Genomic DNA, 15,020 nt, shown 5'->3' on the forward strand with positions numbered 1-15,020 from the left:
TACCACACAACAGAACCACTAACTCAGGAACCTATCCTTGCAACAAAGCCCGTTGCCAACTGTGCCCACATATCTATTCAGGGGACACCATCACAGGGCCTAATAACATCAGCCACACTATCAGAGGCTCGTTCACCTGCACATCCACCAATGTGATATATGCCATCATGTGCCAGCAATGCCCCTCTGCCATGTACATTGGTCAAACTGGACAGTCTCTACGTAAAAGAATAAATGGACACAAATCAGATGTCAAGAATTATAACATTCATAAACCAGTCGGAGAACACTTCAATCTCTCTGGTCACGCAATCACAGACATGAAGGTCGCTATCTTACAACAAAAAAACTTCAAATCCAGACTCCAGCGAGAAACTGCTGAATTGGAATTCATTTGCAAATTGGATACTATTAATTTAGGCTTAAATAGAGACTGGGAGTGGCTAAGTCATTATGCAAGGTAGCCTATTTCCCCTTGTTTTTTCCTAACCCCCCCACCCCCGGCGTTCTGGTTAAACTTGGATTTATGCTGGAAATGGCCCACCTTGATTGTCATGCACATTGTGGGGAGAGTGGTCACTTTGGATGAGCTATTACCAGCAGGAGAGTGAGTTTGTGTGTGTATGGGGGTGGGGGGGGTGAGAAAACCTGGATTTGTGCTGGAAATGGCCCACCTTGATTTTCATGCATGTTGTAAGGAGAGTGGTCACTTTGGATAGGCTATTACCAGCAGGAGAGTGAGTTTGTGTGTGTGGTTTTTGGAGGGGGGTGAGGGGGTGAGAGAACCTGAATTTGTGCAGGAAATGGCCCACCTTGATTATCATACACATTGTGAAGAGAGTGGTCACTTTGGATGGCCTATTACCAGCAGGAGAGTGAGTTTGTGTGTGGGGGGCGGAGGGTGAGAAAACCTGGATTTGTGCTGGAAATGGCCCAACTTGATGATCACTTTAGATAAGCTATTACCAGCAGGAGAGTGGGGTGAGAGGAGGTATTGTTTCATGGTCTCTGTGTATATAATGTCTTCTGCAGTTTCCACAGTATGCATCCGATGAAGTGAGCTGTAGCTCACGAAAGCTCATGCTCAAATAAATTGGTTAGTCTCTAAGGTGCCACAAGTACTCCTTTTCTTTTTGCGAATACAGACTAACACGGCTGTTACTCTGAAACCTGTCATTTTTTCATGCTTTGTGTGTATAAAAAGATCTTCTATACTTTCCACAGTATGAATCCGATGAAGTGAGCTGTAGCTCACGAAAGCTTATGCTCAAATAAATTGGTTAGTCTCTAAGGTGCCACAAGTACTCCTTTTCTTTTCACCCACAAATTGTAGATTTTAATGGGGGCAATAGACATTTCATTTTATTTTTCCTTTAGGTAAATGTTCTTTTCTCTTTTTAATATTACAATATCAGAGTTTAGCAATTGGGATATATTTTAAAACGTTGGTATTTCACTCTATATTATCAACACACACACAAAAAGCCCACCTCTAACTATACCATGAAACGTAATATGAAGCAGATTTCTGAAATAATTCGTTATGAGAACTACCCTTGAGCTATTTGGTCTCATCATGACATCATAAAAATATCAGATCTGAATTTTTATACGTAGGCATTTGAGATGCTATAAGGGAAACCATAAATTACATACAGAAAAAACAACAGTATGGTACATTGTTCATTCTGTGGTCTGCTGCTGAAGTTTTAGGCCTGGTTTACGCTGGGTGTGGGGAGGTCAATCTAAGTTTCGCAACTTCAGCTATGCAGCTGAAGTTGACGTACTTAGTTCTACTTACCACGGTGTCTTCACTGCGGTAAGTTGACGGATGATGCTCTCCCGTTGACTCTGCCTTCGCCTCTCACCCTGGTGGAATACCGGAGTCAATGGGAGAGCGCTCGGCAGTCAATTATCGCGTCTAGACTAGACGCGATAAATCGACCCTCGCTGGATCGATTGCTGCCAGTCGATCCAGTGGGAAATGTAGACAACCCCTTATTTCATACATAGTTACAACAGGTCTGAATTCTTGCAATTAAATATCAGAGGTCAAGCAATGTCTGAAATCAAGTTGCTTAGGTCCAGGACTGGTAAAACTTCCAGTTCTTGCTCCACTAAATTGTTATAGTTAAAGCACAAAATTACTAACTTACAAAATTTCTTATTGCATAAGCATCATTATTCAGCCAAGACAGTTACTTTGAGAGTCAGTGCCTACTATTCACCCTGCGTCTACAAGCTCAGAAAGCCCTAAAAGCAATAGGACTTGCATGATTCCACTCAACAGGATGGGGGAAAGCTACAGAGGAGATTTGCTTGGAGATTCTACATCCTTGCATGCTGCAAAACACTGCTTTCTGGGAGCTGTCTGTGTAGCAACAGAAGGAAGAAGGGCTGGGTGTGAGTCAAAGCAAAGGGTAGAGTGTAACCAGTGGATGTGAAATGATATAGATTTACTGACCAAAAACAGGATGAGCTGAAGGGAATGTGAGCAAGCTAAACTGGTGCTCTGAGATCAGGAGAAGATATCTTCAATTTTGACAACAGGTTCCCAGTGCAGAGTCTGTTTATTCACTTTGAGCCAGAGTCTCTTGTCCAGTCCAGCCCTCTTGAATCACTCGGAACAAAGGGGCCAGAAACTGGCCAGACCCCCATAGCTATAGATTCCTCCAGGGAGTCCCTGTCAGCGTGGAGATAACACAGTCAGCCCTAAACATTCATGGCATAACAAGGAGGGGAAGGAGCATGGCTGGAGTGCTGCTGCTGTGCTCTGGAAATCCCTAGCTGGCAGGTGGCTCCTGAGAAACTAAACAGCTGTTCTCAGACTGTGATAACTATTCCAGGGGTCAGGGATGGCATAGATCCACTAGAGAATCAGAATGCTATAACTGGCTTCCTGAACGTCTGCCCCACATTCTTGTGTGACCACCAGAAACTGGATACAGCAGACAATCTGAGACTTCATCTTTGTCTCTTCCCCACTTCTCACCAGATGACATTCTTTCCATATTAATTCCCTTCTAAAATATTTACTAGACTAGTGACTGAATTTCATCTCACCTACCATGTCTTGATAGGCAAGTAAATTGTGATATTCAAAATACTCAAACAATCCAGTTCTGAGGATTTGCAGGGTCAGCAATGTGCCCTTCCAAAAAGTTTTTAGCAGATTGTGGTTTTTAGTACTTTCAAAGTATTCCAAGCATACTTTGAAAAAAAGTCTTACTGGTTTGCTTCCTGTTGTGTCTATGCTGGACCATCAATGGTAGCTGGTATACTGGAATTGATTTCATGGCACATTACCAGAATTGACTCCACACCTACAATTTTCCAGGAGAATCAACGGCCAAGTCACCTACCATTAAGTATACCGCGTTTTTTGGCCTCCGTATGGTGCCAGTGGGGGTACATTATTTAAACCTCTCTCTCTTTCCCTGCCTCCTGTGTTTTCACAAATGAATTACCTAATTCAATGCCGAAGTATTTTCCAAAACTAGTAAAAATGTCTCTGTATTAAACAGAAAAACCTCAATGTTAAAATAACACTTAGAATTTTACATACAAAATCCACACACATACAGAATAAATTCTGAGTTATGGTCCTAATTATGCACCAGATTGTCTTTGCCATTTCCGCATATACAATTCTCTTTCAGAGAGTCACACAACACCAAGCAATGTTATATTCTCTGGATGGTTCTTTAACAAATATATGATGCAGTGTCAAGGCAAAAGTGAGGCAGAGCTAGTGTAAAGAAGTTTCCTAATTAATTTCTATGGACTATTGCTTTTTCATTTTTTTTTAAACATGGCATGGCAATGAAACATTTACATCATTTAAAAAATATGTCAGGGAAGAGAAAATTAGCAAATATTATTGTAAGATAAAAATTATAGGAAAGTTCTAACAATGTCCCCAATAACTTATTTGCTATGCTGTAATACAAATATGAAATATAATGGTTCTATGTATAATTGTAAAATTTGTTACAATGAAAACAGATAATGGACAGTTCCAATTGCTGCAAATTAGTGACCTTTGCTTATCCCTTATAGGGCAGGAGCAGGAATTCATAGATTTTTCAGCTAGACACCTAGGAATTTCCACTTGCATCCATGAGGCTCATTTCACCAGTCAGCACTTTATTTCCTAATGGTGTCAAGTATCTGCGGGTAGCCGTGTTAGTCTGTATCCACAAAAACTAACAGATTTATTTGGGCATAAGCTTTTTACCCAAGAAAGCTTATGCCCAAATAAATCTGGTAGTCTTTAAGGTGCCACTGGACTCCTTGTTGTTTTTATTTCCTAATGTGTCAGAAGGTTTATTTTTACTGCATCTGTTAACTATGCAACCTCATATATCCTGGTCAACTCAAAATATATTCCTGTTTGCTCTAAATTGTAGCTCTTAAAAGAACTGTGCTAAGAAGAAAACATATTTGATTGCAAATTACAAATGTGTTCCCTAAGCCCCAATTTGCAACTTTTAAACCAAAATGTTGGAATCAGCCCTGCCATTACAGAGAGGTGGTAAAGGATGACACGTCTCCAACTCTTTCCCTGCAGTCACAGAAGAAGCTCTGAAATGGCCCAGCATCATTCTGAGCATCTGCTGTTCCTTCCCTGGGACTTTGCCAGCTGGCTAAGGTTCACAAGGGATGATATGCCAGTTAAGGATAACCAGGGTGTAGTGCACTCCAGCCACTCCTTGACACTCCTATCTATGCTTGATACACCTCCTGCACCATAGGCTGTGTGGAGAGATGTGCAGGAATCAGCTATGCCAGCACTGTGACTGCTAGTGACTCTCCTGGTCCAGGGGAATTTCCAGCAGGGAATTTGTAAGAGGTCTCTCCTCCCATTGTACTTCTCAACAGGAAAGAGAATTTGACTTCAAGTACTGCTTCTAGCCTTTGACTTTTTTGAAATAGTACATTCACCCTATATGCTGAAAATGTGGACTCCATTGGCCTGTATGATAAACCACTAGACAAAGACTCCCTGATACTCCATGTTCACCAATAATCAGATACCATACACTATAGTCCTTAGTTTTGTAGGGAGGAATTGAGTCCATGTACAGTACCTGCAGATAGTCACACAAGTCACAGAGACCCCTTGTCAGAATGTTAACTGTCCTTGAACAGGTATAAGCCTACATCACAAGAATCAAAAGAAGAGTATTCTTGAATCTGCTGATGCTAGCAGTGTGGTTTTGGTTACTAGAGTCAAGGAATACATTAACAAAATAAGATAAGTCACTGAGAGAAACAAGGACTTAATAAGGCCAGCAGCCATGCTGAAGAGCCAGTTCTTTGTGGAATCTACTAACAGGTCTGCTGAAGAACAAAACTCTCTAATGAAGAATAATGGCAAAAAAGTGACCATTAATCCTAATTTTTTTCTTCAAAATGCATATGCGCAATATTTGAGTGAGTTTTAACTATGTGGAAAGTTTGAAGTCTGAATTATTCCATTATTAAGACTATTCAGGATCAAAAAAATTCTGACAAGATGGCTAAATTTCTTAAAGGACCCTTTTTAATTAATTGCAAGTCTAAGTCTATTGATTTGCTTGTAAATTCTCAAAAAAAAAAATCCTTCTGCGCCCACAGAGTAGGTGCGGTAATTTGGGGAGAATAAACTGTATTTTTCATATAAATCAAACAGGTTGAACCCCTGGTTCAAGTGCAAAACTCAGCCTTAACTATGGAACCATGACAGGTGCCTCCATAATATGCAATGTTTCCCATGCCACCTTAAGAAAGAATAGAAAATCAAATTAACTTAACACCAAACTGGAGAAATTGAAATAAGGCACCAGGTAACTCAACACCTGGGTAATAAATTATTTTTGTCAAGGTCCAAATTCCTTGGTCAAGGTATCGTCAAGGTCCAGACTCCAGAAAAAAATAATAATAAAAATAATGATAAAAATAAGTAAAAAAAAGATTTGGGGAGTCCGTTCAAAAGCATCTGGTGGTTCGGATTTGGCCCATGGTACGCCTATTGACTACCCCTGAATTCTAAAGCATAGTGATAGAGAATACTCTGAAGAAATTCAAAGTAAAATTTCCTATTTGGGACATAATATAAAGCACACACGTAAAACAGACCACCATGTAGCAGATTAAGTTCAGAGAACCTCTTTATGTTTGCCTTGGGACATTTAACAAAATGACAACCTCAACCACTGCTGGTTCCTGAATCAACACTTCCCTGGACAAACTATTCCAGGCTTTTCCAGGAAGCCATGGCTTGAAACTAGTTACATACCCATATAGCAATAGCATTGTCAGTATATAGTACTGACTAAAGAATGTTTTAAAGAAATCCATGTGTGTCTTTAGCTTTTTGTCTGAATTATACTTATTTTAAGCACATACTAAAAGAGTCTGTTAAACAGTACAAGCACTAGACATATACAGACTAAGGCCCTGATTCTGGAATGAGCTTTATGTAGAGCCCCCCTTGACTTCAAGGGGCTTTGCATTAGGTACAGGAGTCTGCACGGACATTGTTCATTGCAGGACCAGGGCCTAAGAACTTTGTCTTTATGCATTAGATGCTGTTATGGTGATCAGGGTCATAGTACAGAAATAGATAATTTTACTCACCTGAATAGTCCCACTGCACTTATGTGAGTGAAGGTATGAGTTTGCAGAATTAAGCCTGTTGGCCTATGAACCAGACTTTTAGAAGGCCTATAGCTTGATCATGAACCAGACTCTGATAATCCTCTATGGTTATACTAAGAAAGGAAAAATACAAGCTTGCTAAGATATTCCTTTTAATGTAGTGCCATGCTCTTCTGACTGACCAAGCAATGTCCTAACTGCAATAGACAGGAATATACATAAATATAACATACTGACAAAATTAGTAAGCAGCATTTGTTACACAGTTAGGACTTTACGAAGTATGATAGAAGTCTTGAAGTGTATTTAAAAACAAGATATATTTGGGTAAGAAAACAGAATCACTAGAAATCAAAAACTGCAGACACCCCAAAAACCTAGGGGTATAATTATGACAGGCTAACAGCAGGTAGTTAGAACTTCTATAACAGAGTAGGAGCAGACTGTCGGAGACTGCAGGGACTCAGATTGTAGGTAACTATGTGCCTCTTTCAATTATGTGCTGTAACTAACTGATTTAATAAATCCAATCAAAACTGATTTATTCAAGGTTTTAATTATTGAACTGATTGAAACTCATAGAAACTCTATGTTCAACATATAGTTGTAATTTTGACCCCTTTCAACTATAAGTTGTTAATTGATTATTGGTTATTGATTGACAAATTGATGATTATTCCTTATTAGCAATCCATAAAAGATGAGTGTCTATATAAAATGTTTACTCTGCTTTGTCTTTTTGTGGCTGTCTGTGTGTGGTTAAACCTGTGTTAGGCACTTTACAGAAATACATAAACGTTCCCAGAAGGTTTCTATTAACTTTAGTTGGAGTTCCAGGTGTTCAGTTCTTCTGACAAAATGTGACACAAGAAGCTTGCAGTCTAATTTTAGATGTGTTGCAACAAGAGGGTCATAAACGGTGGAGAGATGGGGTGAAGGACGAGAGTTACAGTAATAAGGTATACAGTGACTCAGTTTGGGCACATACATTACATATAATTTGTTGTTGGACGTGTAAGTTAGATATGACAATACTTGGAAGATAAAAAGAACTAAAATGAGATAAAAAACCAAAAGTTGAATATGGAAAAACAGGAGAAGAAGAAAAGAGAAGGGAAGGGAAGGAAAGGAGAAGATTCTGGAATAAGTTCATCCTCACACAGAACTGTTAAAAATATAAACACATTTGAACCACCAAGATGTAATTATGTGTGTACTGAGTATCCATGTAATTATACATCTGTAACCAATATATTTGCTTGCTCCCATACCTACCGACCTACACACACTTGTCTTTTAAATCCATCAGTAGTTTATAAACTTTCAGGGCAGGGACCAGCACTTACTCTGAAAAGCCTAGTATACTTACAGGTGATAGAAAATAAACAGGGAAAATCCTGTAGCTATGCAGATTACACTAAGTAATCATAATGGTTTATTTTGGCCCTAAAATCTATGAAATCTACGTAGAATTACTGGATGATTCACAATACCATTTTTTTTAGCTTCAGAGATGCTATTAGCGATATATTTAAGATATGCAAATAAGGTTGGGGACAATGCCACCACAATTAGTACATTTGCAAACTATTTAGTTTTAAAATATTTAATAGGCATTTTAATTTCAAAACAGTTACCAAATCCATCATAAACATGTACCAGAATCTACTGGATCTCAAAGTCATTTTTTTCAAAATGTCATTAACTCCAGACAGGAGTTAACTCATTGTTCAGTGCTGGATATGTTCTTGGCCTTCTCTGTTCACAAGATGGGGTTTTTGGCTTTCAAAAAAGCTGTAAGGAATCATTTACACTCAGCATCGGAGAATCCAAAACTGTGGTGGGTATTACCAACAATACACATGTTTGTGAGTTTATTCAGCTTTACAGGACTTAAGAAACACTCCTGCTGAAGGAACTAACTACTACTGGTAAGAAGAACCAGAACCCTTTTTCAGAATGAAAATATTTCTATTGGTGCCGGCACCAGATCAAGTTTGAAGGCGAGAGAAACAGTAAAAGCCATAATAAAGACAATATTATAAACACAAATGTCAAATATTTAACTCAACAGGGTGATACTGTCAAAGATAACATATAGAAACCAGTAGTTACTGATGAAGCGTCTCAAGAAACATTGTTCTTCTATAAGGAAATCTAGTTCCATGAAGTGTCAAAGAAATTGGTGAGGCTTGTCAGAAGTGAGAGGTATTACTACTAGATTTATTCTTGGACAGGCAAGAAAGAGATGCCTAAAGACTTGACAGACTCTGAAAATTATTAAAATGTCACAGTTCATTCAAAAGGACTATTTTCAGAAGCCCATGGAACTGATGATTTCTTCAGACAGTGTGATATACTTTACAAAAAGACCTGCTTGAGTAAGTGGGTGACAGATAAGAATGCCATTCAGGTTAAAAGAGTAACAGAAAGTTAATTTGATGGAAGAAAAAAGTCCACAGTGCTATATAGTAGGATACAGCTACAGTATTCTTTGTCAGTAAGAACTGCGCATGACAGCATGTGAAAGCAAAAGGTTCTCAATATGAGTAAGCCTAGATGAGTAGTGACTGAGAGTTGTTACAGTCTGATGGGCTTGTTAGTAATGTATACGATACTGGTGGCCCCATTCTTGGGACAGTTCCCAATGGACAAAACTGACCTTATTAAAAATAAAACAAAAACACCATAAGAATTTAAACTAATTGACAACCTTGACGGCTGTCTCAGTCAGAACTGGATTGACTTATATGAGTGGGGGTTTTTTGAGCTGAAAAACAAAATTCATACCAATTCATATTTCCTTTCAATTTAATAGCATTGTGTGCACACAAACATATCAAACTTTATGTACATTTAATGTGAGATTCTTTTCTTTATTTTCCTTCACTCCATTTTTTCTTCTCTTTCTTCGGTTTACTGCTGTGTAACTTTCTTTCTTGTCTTTTAGTACTTCTCTCAATGCTGTGTGCTCTCACTTCTTCTGTACTTTCTATCAATCTTTATCTCCTTCCCAATTTTATGAAGTTTTAGTTCTTTATACTAGATGTAAATATTAAGCATGCATTGTCTGTATTATATCTCCAAATTTGTTTATCTGATATGTCAACGATTCCATTTTTTGGGGTCCAATAAAGATCAAGAATCAAGAAATACAGTTGCACATAAAATGTTGTACTTATTGCTATATTTTGTGTTTCTACACAAGAATTCTCCTATTCTTTCTCTTATTTGTTATGGGACTCTCCATAAATGTTTCCCCTATAATTTTAGGGTTTTTTCCCCTTACTTACAGTTTGAAGTCAACCTAAGTGCTTTACACCATCACCAGTAAAGCATAAAATTCCCACCAAAATATTTTTTGACCAAAAAGCAGGGAAAACTAACTTTTCTAGAAAAAAAAATCAGTGCTATATTTTCATTTCTGCAATCTCTTGGTATCTCCCTATGGCAGGGAATTAGCCAGTCCAGCAGATTTGTCCACTGTCTCAGTTTTTCTGTGTGTGTTATCTCAGTTTCCCCTCTTAGATAGTCAGCCACCAGCTTCCACATTTTTAGGATTCTATGGTTTCTTACCCCTCCCTCCCCACATCTAAGTCACAAAGGTCCACTCCTACAGAGTCAATTAAAAAGAAACACAACATAGTCTTTCACCTAGATTCTAGCCAGGCACAAGCCTTCCTCAGCAATTCTTAGCTCTTATCTGGACTCAGCTTCCAGTCTCCTTGGTTCTAATCAATTCTTCCCACTGTTGACAAGGTGGCTGTACCACCCCACAAGCTGGCAGCACAGATGCAAGTGCGTCCACCCAGTATTATGAGTTTCTGGCCCTGGAACTCTAAATAATTGAGCACTCTTCCCTCGAGCCCCAAATGCCTTGTCTTTCTTTCCCAGGGCCTCTTCCTACATACCCAGCCTTGGCCACCTCATTACTGCCTATCCCAGCTGTGCAACCAGTTTTTAATGGAGCATCCCCTTGAGCCTGAATGACTACAGGCTGCCATTATATCTCTCAGTAGGCCTATTACATGATCTTTGTGTTCATCCCCTCCACCCAGGGAGGTGAGCTACATCTGGCACAGGTGAAGCTGAGTCCCAACACTGTTAAAGGGCCAGCTCATCCTGTGACATTCCCCCAATTGTCTGTAATTTTTCAGAAATAGTTATCTCTGTTAAAGTGATTGCATTAAATAATTTCTCCAATACCTTAGGATGCATGTCATCCAGACCAGGTAATTTATATATGTTAAACTTTACTTTGTTCCTGGAGATGAAATTCTCTATTCAGTCACAAAGTTGGTACATCATGGGCAGCAGAAGTGCCAAATTCTTGACAAAGAATGTACTAATGCACTTTAATTCTATTCCAAAAAGGACCCAAACTCTCTAGGCATAAGGATAGGTTTCAGAGTAGCAGCTGTGTTAGTCTGTATCCGCAAAAAGAAAAGGAGGACTCGTGGCACCTTAGAGACTAACCAATTTAGTTGTTACTCTGAAACCAATTTATTTGAGTGTAAGCTTTGAGCTGTAGCTCACGAAAGCTTATGCTCAAATAAATTGGTTAGTCTCTAAGGTGCCACAAGTCCTCCTGTTCTTTTTAGGCATAACGATATAAAAGATACAAAAAATGTAGCTCAGTCTCCATGCCCGTTCAATCCACGGCCTCTTTGTTGAGGTCACCAAGAAGTGTGTTCATTCTTTTCAGTTGTAGTAGTGTTCTATGTGAATCTCTTTCCATTTGAACTGAATTAATTTTGAACACTGGACTGCCTACTGGTAACATCAATTGAAATAATTGTTGGCCTGGGCTAGATTTGAAGATGAAAGCAAATATATTTAATCACCAATCTCTTTGGCCATAAAGTCTTACTGCCCCCAGTCCATCACAATCTTGTCATCACACAGCATTTTTATATATAGAAGAGAAAGAAAAGTTCTCATTCAGGAAAATAAAGGGCTCAAGCATACGTAAACATAATTACATGTTAATTTAAACAGATTTTCCACATGGGTGAAGATTGTTGTGCTGCTACAATCAAGGCCAACTGTTTCTGAAACCAGTTGCATAGCTCTAACATAATCAATAAATTAACAAACATGCTTGTCTTTTTCCTGCTCAAGTCTTCAAAATAAATTCAGATTGTTTCTGTCCTTTAGATAGAAAATTGACAGTATTATTTAACATTTTAACAATGTTAGTATTTAAAAATGAATTTACCTTTTGTTTTTTATCTCAGATGTCTTCACCATTTGTTAGTCCTTTGAATCCTCTCTGTTGGGTTGGATATGGCTCAAAAGTATCCCTGTAGTTTGGTTCTGCCATTATTTATGAAATTATGATATATGTTGTAATACCTAGCATCTGCGATCTGGCATTGGCTTAATGACACTGGTTCCTGGGTCTCACTAATGTTGAGAAGTTAACATACCACAGCATAGGAAGTAACTTCTTCTGGAGGAAGAAAAACCCAAACAAAAACAAAACAAAAATCCGCCCAGAAATTTAGAACATATATACACACTTGATACCATACTTTCACCCAACATGTAAACATACAATACATCCAAGGAGGATGTTTCATAAACAGCTCTACACACCATGACATTTTCCTCCCCAGTTCCCAGAACATTTAACATACAATGTAGTTTTATTTCTCCCTCCTTAATGTTTGTTTCCGCCCCCCTCTTTCACGCTTCAGCAGTAGTGTACCCTGTTGATGAGAAAATACTTGGTGGTACTGACAGATATTTGGGTCCCAACCCAATCTCTAACTGAACTCATTACATATGCTATGTTTGTCTGTTTATTTTAAACAGAATTTTTTTTAAACCAGAGGGGGTTTTTTGGCCAAAAAATCATAGAGTGCTTCTTACTCAGTTCTTTGTAACTCATTAACAATAAAACAAAACAGGTACTTAAATGTTAAAAGCTAATGTAAATTTGTATTTATTTATTTTGCTTCCATATTTCAAAAGATATAGCTGGAAAGGTACTTACAGAGGGATAAGTCAGCAACTTCTGTTTGTTAAAATATTGTCAGATTTTTAGTATCAGACCAAATTATAGAGATTAGTTGCCTAATCTGAGGCCCTATAACAAAGTTGCGACTGAGCATCACAAATATAATTTTAACAACATCCTTTCTGCTGTTTTATGGTGAAAGTAAGGATGTTTTTCCAAATTCAGCCTGACTAGCTAGGAAAATAGACCAATTTTAACAAAAAAATCATCACCTTGGAGTTTGGCCAAGCCAAAAGAAAACTAACTTCCTGCTGTTTTATTCTTGTTGTGGGTTGTAAATGGTCTAGGTAAAATAATTAAAGCTTTGCAGAATCTTACATGAATGGATTTTGCTTGGCTCAGAACAAAAACTGTTTTCAAAATGTTGAGTTTCTAGCTGGATGGGGGTGTCAAGAGGCATTAAATACTTACCTCAGGCTCTACCTTTGTCTGTAACTGTACTAAAAATATTTAGAAACAGAGTGAGAATGACTATAGCTGATAATCAATTGGCTATACCCCTCACACAATGTGAGCAAATGCTTATTTGCCAATGTTTTCTACAGCAAAGATAGATAAACTGCTGAAATGCTGTATGCTACACCTTATCTGAGCTTGAAGATATTGGGGTCATGATGAAAACAATGCAGCAAAGCAATTACTGCTACTCATCATCTATAAGTAGCTGTTGGAGAAGTTCAGAAAACATGAGATGAAGAGTAAGGGGTTAGGAGACAACAACCGGCTCTATATCTCTGATTTCAAATATAAACACCACCATCTCCTGGCTTTGTCAATGAACTAAGACCAGCTAACTAAAGATAACAGGCAATTTGGAAGTGACACTGGTGAGCAAGGGATGTATCTTGAAAGTCACTTTTTCCATCGCACCTTCCACGATAAATGGCACCACGATCAGTTTGCTGGGCCACACTCTTTGGCTTCCTTTGGACTTTTCATTACTACTGGACCCCAAAAAGGTCCATTTCCATCTACAACTGGCCAGAAGAGTGTGCACTGTATTACTGGATTCAGATTTAGCCACCATGATCTATGTATTTGTTACCTTCCAGCTTGATCATTGCAATCTAGAAATCAGCTATATGCCTTAAAAAAACCCCTCCTAATAGCACAAAGTGTTGTAGTCCAGCTTCTAAACAACAGAACATGAGCATATCACAAGGACACTCTGAATATAGTGTCCAGTTCAAGGTTCCTGTCCTCATATTCAAAGCCCACCATAGGACTGGCCCCAATTGCCTTCTCTCCTTTGATGACCGTGAACAACCAATGACAGCTAACATTGCATTGGAATAATGAAATTGTTGATCAATAAGGCCATGTCTACATTATCAGCTAAATCAGCACTGCTGCAATCGATGCAGCGGTGTTGATTTAGCGGGCCTGATGAAGACACATAAGTCAACTTATGTAACTGAAGTAATGTGACTTAGATCAACTTACAACATTAGTATAGATCAGACATTAGTTGGGACTCCTGAATGGAGGAAACAAATCTTTTACTGAGTTGATACTAAGGAACTAACTCCCAAAAGAAGTAAGATTAATAACAGCATTGTGTTCAAAACTGAACATCTTATACACATTATACACCCACTCAAATGTCCACCCTTAACTCTGTTCAAGCATTTTACTCCTACTTGGTGGGAAAGAAAAGAGGGAGATTATGGTCTTTTTTTAAAAAAATACACACGCTTGGGAGATATGCAGATACTATAGTGATAGATGCTTATACAACCACAAGATAAAAACTAGTTAAAGAGATAACTTCTTCCATCCAACTGCCAGCAAAAAATGTGAAAATCATCTTAATTCCTCACCCTCCCACGGAATTCTCAGCCTGTCCAGTTTCTCTTCCCCTTTGTTCCAATAAATGCCTGGTATGAACTCTTTTAGGAGAAGGCCGAAGTCTGCCTAAAAATACTTTGTGTAATCAATACTGTGAAGCACCTTTGGGAATTCTGGATTTTCACTGTTCTAACCAGTTAGCTCCCTGACATTAACTGTAGCTAAATTGCACGTGCTTACTGTAGCTATAGTTCCCTGGAGTCACCCAGAACACACCTTATCTCGTACCATTTTATTCCAATTTCATTTCTCACTCTGGTCTGAACAAGTCCAGGACGTGAAATATAATCAATGGGGTTTTTTTTGTTTTGTTTTAAAGTAGCTGAATATAGTGGCCATTTTTACAGAACCAAGAACAACATTTATATTCTACTCTATCCAATTTTATCAGTGCCTTTAATAATAATAGCAGATTTCCTTATTTTCAGTACAATGTTTGGGCAAGTAATAAAAATGAAAAATGTAAGAAGAATTTAGAAGTTAACCTAGATAAAACAAAACTTCCATC

General features: G+C 38.3%; 1 long non-coding RNA gene across 1 annotated transcript in view; it reads right to left on the reverse strand.

Moving 5' to 3' along the window:
- The window catches only part of LOC141987595 (uncharacterized), a 177,412-nt gene that overhangs the window by 35,610 nt on the left and 126,782 nt on the right, over window positions 1-15,020 (reverse strand). Inside the window, exon 3 of the long non-coding RNA XR_012639585.1 lies at window positions 11,861-12,094. This is a non-coding gene — a long non-coding RNA (uncharacterized LOC141987595). The remainder of the gene's footprint in view (window positions 1-11,860; window positions 12,095-15,020) is intronic.

This window comes from Natator depressus, chromosome 5 (genome assembly GCF_965152275.1).
Source record: "Natator depressus isolate rNatDep1 chromosome 5, rNatDep2.hap1, whole genome shotgun sequence".
NCBI classification, from domain to species: domain Eukaryota; kingdom Metazoa; phylum Chordata; order Testudines; family Cheloniidae; genus Natator; species Natator depressus.